We start from the raw sequence: 11,640 nt of genomic DNA, 5'->3' as shown, positions 1-11,640 counted from the left end.
TCCAGCCAATCAGGAAACTGAGTATTTGGATAAATATCTCTGAGGCAATTAGTTTGCTCACCAATATTGGACAAAAGTGAAGTCATGCCCAGGCACTGGGTGGGGGGTGAACTGAGGCAGCTTTGAGCATTTCCCCCCTGTACGGTAATCAGGGCGTTGCTCCAGGGGTCTAAATGAGCAAATCTGATGCTAATATTGACAAAGACAATGAGTCTGGAATTGACACTCATTGTTTTTAAATTTGAGGGGACAATTCCCCCAAGTCTATGTGAGAGGAAATAATCATTCCTTTGTCGGAAGAAGCAAGAAAAAAGAAATCTCTCCAGTATCCAAAATATAAGATCACAAGCTTCATAAGAATTAACTTAGATATTTTAATAGTTTCTAATCTCCTAAAAGAAAGACAAAGCCAGCTTACTTTATAAATAAGCAGCAGACATCTACTATAAAACAACTGGGGGTGAGTTTGCCCCCCAAGGGACATTTGCCAATGTCTGGAGACATTTTTTGGTTGTCACAACTGGCATCTAATGGGTGGAGGTCAGGGACGCTACTAAACATCCCACAATACAAAGGACAGCCTCCTATAACAGAGAATTATCTGACCCAAAATGTCCTGAGTGCTGAGATTGAGAAACTCTACTATAAACCATCTAAGTTATAACATAGAATGCAAACCATTTAATTTTTTTGTCACCTTTAACATTCTTGAATCATACATATATTACTGGGCAGAAAAATGGGCAGATGGATGCTCTCTGTGGTTCCCCAAAATAACAATATGCTACTTATACTCTTGATGGAAAACTGAATATGATGAATTATAAAATAGGATAAGAATAATTCTACACAGAGAAATATATTTTAAAACTTGCACTCAAGGCGCACCCAGGTGCCTCAATTGGTTGAGTGTCCGACTCTTGGTTTCAGCTCAGGTCATGATCTCAGGATTGTGGATTCACCTTTGTTGGGCTCTGCCCTCAGTGTGGAGTCTGCTTGAGATTCTCTCCCTCTCCCTCTGCCCCTCCCCACCGCTTGCACTCTCTCTCTCAAATAAATAAAAATAAAACTTGCACTCAAAATTAAGTTGTTTCTTAAAATATAGTTTTCTGGGGCGCCTGGGTGGCTCATTGGGTTAAGCATCTGCCTTCAGCTCAGGTCATGATCCTGGAGTCCTGGGATTGAGCCCCGCATCTGGCTCCCTGCTCAGTGGGGAGTCTCGTTCTTCCTCTGCCCCTCACCCTACTTGTGCTTTCTCTCTCTCTCAAATAAATAAATAAAATCTTTAAAAAATATAGTTTTCTTATCATTTAAGATCATTAGCATTCATAGTATATGCTTTACATTATTTCCCTTCCAATTGTGTATTTTTCACAGTATGCATACAACCCTGAATAGGTTGTAAGTACTACAGTATAATGGTCTGTTCAGATGAGTTCTTATAAAGAACCTATGCTTAAATGATTGGAATTTTTCCATCCAGCTATTTTACACAAACTAATATATATAAAGCTATGTCCAGTATTATTGCTTACCTGGCTTGTTCTCAGAAACACAAAAATTTAGAACTCCATGGGACCCTAGAGATTACCTAATTGTCCTTCCCTTTCAAAGATGCTGAGGCCCAAACAATGTTCTCGTAAGTGGGACTATAGCCACAGAGTGGTTATAAGCTAGAGAAGTAACTAATTGCAATCATTTTACTAATAATTTTTTACATTTAATAATGCACTGAACTCATTTTTTTTTTTTTTTTGGTGTCAAAACCTGGGAGAAAATTAATACTTACACTTTTAAACACCATGCTTACACTATCTTTGGAATATTAAATCCAGGAGTCTACCCTAACTTGACTAACCATTAAGTTCTATTATAGAATTATAAACACGATATTTTCTTTTTCTTTTTTTAATTTTTACTTATTTGACACAGAGAGACAGAGAGACAGTGAGAGAGGGACAACAAGAGAGGGAACACAATCAGGGGGAGTGGGAGAGAGAGAAGCAGGCTTCCTGCTGAGCAGGGAGCCCGATGCGGGGCTCAATCCCAGGACCCTGGGATCATGACCTGAGCCAAAGGCAGACGCTTAACAGACTGAGCCACCCAGGCGCCCCGATATTTTCATAATGTTAACTGAGGAAGGTGATTTTTGCTTCCATTTTTGCCAACGTCCCCCTCCTCCTTTCAAGCAATCCATTATAGAATAACCAGAATAATCTTTTAAAATATAAATTGAAATACTAGCTCCCTTTCTCAAAATCATCCCCTCAGAAAAAAATCCCAATTCTTTTCCATGTCCAACAAGACATTATATCATCTGACTCTACCTCTCCAACCTTCTCTCTTGTCATTCTTATGACCTTTCAAGACCTCTAGTCACACTGCCTGCTTCTGAGAATACCAGGTAAGTGCAAAGCAACGCTTTGTCCTTGTTATTCCTTCTGCTTAGAATGTTCTTACCTGTTCCCTCCCCCCCCCAGATTGCTCCATTTCATTTAAGTTTCTGTTATGAAGTCACCTCCTCAAGCACTCCCTGTCAGAATCTAACCCCTTACTCTATTTTTCTTTATATCACTTTTCTATGTTATATAGCGTATGTATTTGTTTTTACTTACCTTTCTCCCCTCTCACGGACAGAGAATCTGTCTGTACTATCCACTGCCATCACCTTAGCCTGGCTCCTAGCAGGCACTTATTTGAATGCATGAGTTAAAGTTCCTTCAGTAGCTGACTGGTATATGTGGACTTGGGTTCGGGTCTTTCTGGCTGCCTATGACCTGTCCTCTATTTCATAATGCCACTCATTTTGTAGTGGAAAGAAAAAGACAAGGTTTGGAGGAAAGGAAAAAATATTGTTTGCACCAAAATGACAAGCTTGGTATCTCAAAGTTGGAACTAGTATAAATTGTGTTGGTTGTGGCACAGGAAAGATGAAAGATCAGTTTTAATCCTGTCCTTTCCATATTAAAAAATGTGCAAGGACTCCTATGTTTATCAAGTTAAATTCGCATTCCTCACTGTGGCATTAGGGCCCACGTTATCTTGCCCAATTTGTTTTTCTAGATTCTGCTTTTAATCAAGTTGACTAGATTTGTTGTTTTATTTTAAATAAAAAAAATCTGTTGTATTTGGTGTACAATTCTGTAAATTTAGACAAATGCATATTATGTCACCAACAACACAGGATACAGAACAGTTCCATCATCCCCCAAAACATCACTCCTCCTGGGCCTTCGTGGTCAACCCCTTCCACCATGCCAACCCCCCCGCAATCACTCATCTGTTCTTGGTCCCCATGGACTAGATTTGTTTCTATTCCCTGATAATGTCCTGGGATTCCCCCCAACAGTGTCCAGTGTAGGAGCTCCACAATCAGATCAAGTAATCTCGTTCTTGGGAACTGCAGGGCCAATGGGATGAATCATTTGAAGCCTCAAGACATCCTGAGCTACTTCTTAAGGACAGTATTTGCCAGAAAACCTTTGTGAGCACCGATCATTGATTTGGGAACTCCCCTGGATATTTCCTCCGGCCCTTCCCAACTGCTAATTCATCTTTGCCCTGGTCTTCTTTGATTCCGACCTCCGTCTAAAAACTTTACCTGTCCTGTGATCCCTGCATCCTAGAGGCTCGGGCCTCTCCTGCTTGCCTGCCTCCTTCCTACCTCTGGCTCAGTTCTCTCAACCTGCACGTTCAGTTCTGACAACCGCCTACCCTGAGCATTCTCCTTTGCCGTGGCTCGGGGGTCTCTCCCACACTACCCTCTCTCCTTCTCCTTTTGTGGGTAATCTGGGAAGACAACAAGAAAATTCTCGGGCCACCTGGATGGCTCAGTCATTAAGTGTCTGCCTTCAGCTCAGGTCATGGTCCCAGGGTCTTGGGATAGAGCCCCACGTCAGGCTCCCTGCCCAGCGGGAAGCCTGCTTCTCCCTCTCCCACTCCCCCTGCTTGTGTTCCCTCTCTCGCTGTGTCTCTTTCTGTCAAATAAATAAATAAAATTAAAAAAAAAAAAAGAAAATTCTCAAAGAATTCCTAATTCCATCTTACATGTCTGCTCAACAATTAGAACTGTGTTTCAGTAGAATGTTAAGGCAGAGGTTGTTTCACTAGACTTCATATCCTAGTATCTAGTATATAGAGGGTGATCAGTAAATACATGTTTTCCCCGACAAGTTAGGAACCATTGCCAGCAGGCAGTGATAAAGGTCAGAAAATGGCAACTTCCAGTGATGCCCTGCAATCGACTGCAATAAGAGGTGGCAGTTTTCTCGTCATCCAATACACCAATTTGTTTTCAAAAACAGGAGTTGGTGTTACTGAATTAAAATGAGGCAAAGGCCTCCTTTTAACCGCAAGTCTTTGTTAGGAAATGTGGAACTATACCAAAGTGACACTATTATCTCTGGATGGGGGCTCTGTCACACAAGCTTCAGAGAGAGGCTGGCCACATTGATTAAGTGGGAGGACATCTCCCGGGGTACCAACAGAGCAGAGCCATTAGAAGCAGCCCCCACTGGGATTATTGATTAGGGCAGATCACATAGTTACAAAATAACTAGTTTTTCTTTGGTCACAATGACCACCAACTTGAAGTCATGAGGAATTTCTATAATACAAACAGGTCAGACAGTCTTAAAGGAGAGAAGTCTCTTGTATGTGAAGGTGGGGGATAAGGTGAAGGAGAAAAAAATGTAGTTCACACTTTCCTTGTGGATACTTAGGTATATACTAATGATTTAAAAGTCAGGAGTCTATTTTTTATTATGGAAAATTTTGTACATATCCAAGAGTACATATACTACAGATGTACAATATAAAGTATATAAATGTGTATATAAAGTATATAAATGTGTATATATGATATTTATATATATATGACCCCAACTAACAGATACTACCAATAATTTTGAAATCATTTATGTGCTTCCATCCCCCTTCTCTTTTCTCTCTCCCAAGATAGAAAGATTACTTACTCACTGATTGATTTTTTTTTTTTTTTTAGCTACTAAAACCTAAATGGATTATGCTCTGAGAGAGAAATAAACCTTTGTGTTAAGCCTCTGAAGTCTGGAATTGTTTCTTATAGTCATAATACAGAATAACTTGGATTTAGGTGCTGCATTAACAAAATACTAAAATAAAGCAAGTGGGGTGGCATTAACTTAGCAGATCTGCAGTGGGAGGCCAGACAAGGTGTGAAAGAGGAGGCCTGGACATCCCTGTTACACAAAGCAGACCAAGTGCTTGCCAAACCTGTAGGTCAAGGAAAGATGTTCACAAAAACCTACTACTAATGATTTGTGATGCATGTTACTAACTGCCTTTGACATGGCAGAAGAAAAGATAAGCTTAGGATATGACTAGCCAGTTTGCAAGGAGAAATAAAAAGAAACCAGAGTCTGATCAAGGAACCTACCCCCATTCCTAGGGAAGAGGGCTTTTTCACCATATCTGCCCAGCAGGATTTCATAAATGCTATGGACCAGTGATGCTGTGCATTCTTTCTTTTCTGAGTAAAAGTAAGTATGGGTAGCCTTTCCCTCTCAGGCATTGGTTGGTGCATTCCATTAATGTTTGGGCACAGTCTGCATTTGGCTATCAGTCTGTACAGCATTTGTACTAGGCTTAAAAGAACAATCTCCTAGAGAGTCACTGATGGAAAAGCAAGAGATTCTGTTTAGTAAAAAAAAAAAAAAAAAAATTAAATTCTAGTTATGTTCAGCAAGCTGGAAATACACTGAGTTAGAACCAATTTTAAAATATCAATTGAGGGGCACCTGGGTGGCTCAGTCGGTTAAGCATCCAACTCTTGATTTTGGCTCAGGTCATGATCTCAAGGTTGTGAGATCCAGCCCCATGTTGGGCTCTATACTCAGCATGGAGTCTGCTTGAGATTCTCTCTCTCCCTCTCCTTCTTCCCCTCCCCCTCTTCAAAAAAAATACCAATTGATATTCTAGAATTTGACTCAATGATGCAGGCAGGCCAGGGGCCATCACTATCAATGAATGGCTTAATTTCTCTCTATGGAGTTTCAAAGAACGGTATCATTATCTACTGAAAAGAAAAAAATCCAAATGCCTGTAAGCCTTACAAAAAATATCGTTTGGTACTATATTAGTGAGCAACAGCTAACTGTTTCAACAAATAAAACCCAAATCTCAGTGACAAGACATGCACACGCACATGCACTCATTCACAAAAGAATTTACTTTTCACATACACCACAATCAAATGAGGGTCAGCAAGGTGAGATGAGTGGATCTGCTACATGCAATAATTCACAAGTTTCTTCCATCTATGGCTCTACCATCCCCTGGAGCGTTGGCATTTACTTCTCGACCTCAGATGTCCACTCATGAAACAAAATTTTCAAAGAGCACAATGAAGAATGATCACCTGGGAGGTTTTTATGGGCCAGTCACAGAAACAACATGTATTGTGTATGCCTAGATTATATTGGCCTAAAGTCAGTCACAAGGTCACACCTAGCTGCACACAATACTTCCCAACTATTTCTAAACACAGCAGCATATGTATTACTCACTACTAAATAGTGTTTTTCACAAATATATCACTAAAAAAAGTAGTTTATGCACCAGGCACTGGTAGACAGTGTGTTTCACACGTGGAAAATGTGGCCTCGTTCTGTCCCATTAGAAAAAAGGTAAGTCTGGTAAGCACATAGCAATCTTTACCCCAGTCTATCAATTTGATCACCAAATATCCTTTTGTTCCTTTCTTCCCAGAACACATTTACCTCCCCACTAAGAAAGACAAGACAAAGCCCTGTCTAGTCATTTTATCCAGTGTAAGTTTTAGTGATTAAGGAGAGAAAAATTTATTTAGGTGACATAAAAAAATGTTATAGACTAGCGCACCTGGGTGGCTCAGTCAGCTAAGCATCTGCCTTTGGCTCAGGTCATGATCCAGTGTCCTGGGATCGAGTCCCTGTGGCAGGCTCCCAGCTTAGCAGGGAGCCTGATTCTCCCTCTCCTGCTGCCCCTGCTTGTGCTCTCTGTCAAATAAATAAAATCTTTAAAAAAAATCCTTTTAGTGCAATGCCCCCATGTTTCTCATTTAACTCTAGCTCTTGGCAGGTTATCATTATAAGTGTTCCTCTCAAACTAGGGTTCCTATTCTCAAGGACTTGATCCTTGGGATGTTAGTTCATATTTTGCCATATCATTCTTACATTTCATACACTACAAGTCTTTTTAATTCCTTATGTGCTTAAGAGTACTTATAGAACATTTACCTTATGTTTAGATCCACCTTTTCATTCCAAATATTTACTGAGTGTCAAAAATATGCATGTCCCTGGGCTAAGTTCTGATGGAGATACAAAGATGAGTAAGAAAGACATGGCCCTACCCACACCCTGCCCTTCCCTGACTCAAAACTTGCACTAGAAGCTAACTCTCTTGTAACAGAAAAGACATGCAAAGCATACAACAAAATAAACCTATTATTTAGGATAGAAGGTGGTTAGAGCCACAAAAGTGGCATAAGCAAGGGAGTTAATCATGGGAGTTCAGTTACTAAAGAGGTCAATTCTAGTTAGGAAGATTAAAGGATTCTCCATGTCTGTCAGCAGTAAGTGTTATTAACTGACTCTCAACACCCTCGTATGAAATTTTTACCACCTTTTTCTCCTTTGTCAAGCTAACTGGCTATAATAAAGGCTTAACTAAGTTGTAGCAATGAGAAGGAAAAGGAAAGGATAGAGATAAAGGAAAATATTCTCCTTGAAAGCTTCTAAATCCTAGAGTGGTTACTTCATTGACTTCTTCCCACTATTTACTTATTCTTTGCCTCAGTTCCTTTAACATTATATAGACAAATTACTCTAGTGCTGTCAGCTACTTTCAAAGACTTTCTCAACTACTTACACACTGGCAAGTCAATATACATTTTCTAGGTACCTTATGATGCTCTGTAATTTCTATTGCTTGTTTTTATTACATTAACATATCAGAATTGTTGCAATAAAAAGGCTTATACCCCCGTTCTGTGCCACCTTTGAAATCAATTTTTTCTATCTTCATTCTACAAAGTAAAACCGTGACAGGAAGTTAAGCAAGCTTTCCTAAGTTAGTGTGTTAAAGTATGTTCCCTTCTACTCCATAGGTTTCCCCCTCTCCCTCCCCGCTTTTGCTAGATCACCATTTGGAGCCTAACTCACCTTCCTCGGTAGAGTTGGACAGTAAATTTGTAGAATAGAAACACATATTTTGGCATCAGTAAAGTCCCCTTTTTGTAACCCTCTCCTACAGATACGTTTAAATAGTTAAAATCAATGATTTTGTATCACTTTGTAACATTGTGTTAACATCCTAGTATTAAGTCGTCCCCTGATATTATAAACTCTGTTTTGCAAACACTCATTTAAGTTAAACAAAATGTATTAAGTACCTGTCATATACTAGGCGCTAAGCTAGCTGGTGACAAATAATGAATAAAATTGTTCATTTAAGTGCTGGAGATAAATGACACTGAAGTGCTTCAAATGCAGGTAATATGTGAGGTGAAATAATTTCAATATAAGATAGAAAGTCCTGATTGCTGCATAATAATCAACCATGTGGATGAATCACAATCCACTTATGCATATAATTGTACATTGAGGAAGTCTCCATTTTTTGGAATTATAAATGCTGGTAAAACAATTGTCCTCCTGTGTTTTCTGTATGTACAATTTTTCATTAGAACAGATTATTAGAAATAAAATGATTGAGTCAATGTATGAACATGAAGGCTATTCGAGAACATAATCAAATTGTTTTCCAAAAGAATTATATTAATTTATAACCTCACCAGCAATATACTAGAACTTTTTAACTTCAGATGTATTAGCATTGAAAATTATCTTTTTGAAAACCACTGCTTATTATAGGTAAAAAAATGTAACTGTTTTTGGATTACTTTTAACAAATGGCCATTAATAATACTATAGCTGATTTTGTTAGTTGTGGCTACTGGTAAAGCAATGTTTTTGAAAGTCCATATTTACAGCCTATATGATACAATCATATTTTAGGAAGTGATTTTTTTTGTCTCGTTTCCTTATCTGATAAGTGAGCAGGGAATCACAGATGGGATATTGGCAGTCAAATGAATCCAACTTCCACCCACTGTAGGAATCCTTTCTATGATCTCCCTGACAAAGGGTCTCCTAGCCTTGAACACTCCCAATAATGATAAACTCACTGTTGGGTGGTTCTTCAGATAATAAGACTTTCCCTGTAACTGAGATAATATCTAAGATATTGCTTTGATAAAATTAAAAGGATGTTCTATAAATTCAAAATTTTTCTAATTCATAGATCAGATTAATCTACTACTTGTTTTTAAAATAGTGCCCGACTGTCATGACATGATCTTCCATTTAAGTAGTATTTTATTATTTTAAAGATACTTTTTCATCCTTCAATCATGTTTAGTGATTTTAACAAGAGTTTTAGTATTCTGGTATACACTGCGCTTTTTGTTATTTATTTAAAAAATATTTATTTATTTATTTATTAGAGAGAGCATGGAGGGGCAGACAGGGAGGGAGAGGGACAAGCAGACTTTGTGCTGAGGGCGGAGCCCAAGACCGGGCTAGATCTCAGGACCCTGAGATCATGATCTGAGCTGAAATCAAGAGTCTGCTGCTCAACTGACTGAGCCACCCAGATGCCCCATTATGTGCTTTTTAAATACCAAAACCCTAGCATCATTGTTGTCATAATTCTGTTATTCTGGTATTTTTTAAAAATCTGAAGTATTTATATCTTGAAATAAATATCTATAATTCATCTACTCAATTTATGAAAAAAAGACACAATATGTGGTCTATAAGTCCTTACTTATTGTGCACATAACAAAAAAGAAACCACAGTGTTATTGATAAGATTCTGTTACATGGACAGTTTTTAGTCCAAAATAAAGAATTTCTTGTCCAGTAGAATACAAGTATCATGGTACTAAAACTGAAATAGATAACTCTGCTTTGGAATGTCTAGCTGCACATGATAAAACTAATGAAGATGATGAAACCAGAAATAATTTCTTCGAAACAAAATTTACATAGCACTTTATAAATTTTTTTTTTTAAGATTTTATTTATTTATTTGAGAGAGAGAATGAGACAGAGAGAGAGAGCATGAGATGGGGGAGGATCAGAGGGAGTAGCAGACTCCCTGCCGAGCAGGGAGCCCGATGCGGGACTCGATCCCGGGACTCCAGGATCATGACCTGAGCTGAAGGCAGTCGCCTAACCAACTGAGCCACCCAGGCGCCCAGCACTTTATAAATTTAAAAAATCTAATCTTAATCAAAAATCAAAAGGTGTTTTATAAATATCTCCACAAGGTTATCAAGCAAGAGATGAAATTATTCAAAAGAAGTCAAGGAAATATTGGGAAGCAGACCTTAATCCTTATTATTTTTCTGACTAGTGTAGTATCTGCAAGTTTTTTAGTTGGAAAATTATGCTCAAAATTATGCTCTTCACCCAACAATAGCACCAAATGATGATGCATCTTAATTTTTAAGATCACATCTTCTGAGGAAGATCAAATAAGATTTCATTAAAATTTATCTGCTAATAAAATATTAGCATGTTTAACATTTGTTTTTTTAATAACTTTATTGAGGTACAAATCATATAACATGCACTAACTCATTTGAAGTGCTCAGTTTTTAGTATACCACGGAGTTGTGCAACCATCACCACAATTAATTTTAGAACATTTTCATTACACCCCAAAAAGAAACCTTGTATACATTAAGTCATTTCCCATCACCCACCCTTCCCCCAGCCCCACCAGCCTCTGGCAAGTACTACTAACCTACTTTTTGTCTATACGGATTTGCCTATTCTGGACTTTTCATATAAATGGAATTATATAATATATGATCTCTTGTGACTGGCTTCTTTCATTTAGAATAATATTTTCAAGGTCCATCCAAGTTGTAGCATATGTCAGTACTTCATTCTTTCTTTTTTTTTTTTTTTTAAGATTTTATTTATTTTTTGACAGAGAGAGAGACAGTGAGAGAGGGAACACAAGCAGGGGGAGTGGGAGAGGGAGAAGCAGACTTCCCGCTGAGCAGGGAGTCCGATGCGGGGCTCGATCCCAGGACCCTGGGATCATGACCTGAGCCGAAGGCAGATGCTTAACGACTGAGCCACCCAGGCGCCCCAGTACTTCATTCTTTCTAATTGCTGAGTAATATCCCATTGTTTGGATATACCACATTTTGTTTGTCCATTCATCAGTTGATGGACATTTGGGTTGTTTCAGTTTTTTAGCTATTATAAATAATGGTGCTATAAACATTTGTATACATATTTTTGTGTGTGTGTGTTTTTTTAAGATTTTATTTATTTGAAAAAGAGAGAGACAGAGCACAACCAGAGGGAGAGGGAGAAGCAGACTCCCTGCTGAGCAGGGAGCCTGACATGGGGCTCGATCCCACATTAAGCGTCTGAGCCAAAGGCAGACGCTTAACCAACTGAGCCACTCAGGCGCCCCCTGTATACACATTTTTATGTAGACATAGGTTTTCATTACTTAGACCTATTATGTAGACATAGGTTTCATCTAGGATATATACCTAGGAGTGGAATTGCTGGGTCATATGGTAACTTTGTT

This window comes from Mirounga angustirostris, unplaced genomic scaffold (assembly GCF_029215605.1).
Source record: "Mirounga angustirostris isolate CCGP_5_RB_7025 unplaced genomic scaffold, mMirAng1.0.hap1 SCAF_3, whole genome shotgun sequence".
Classification (NCBI taxonomy): Eukaryota; Metazoa; Chordata; class Mammalia; order Carnivora; family Phocidae; genus Mirounga; species Mirounga angustirostris.
This window is presented reverse-complemented; position numbering follows the sequence as displayed.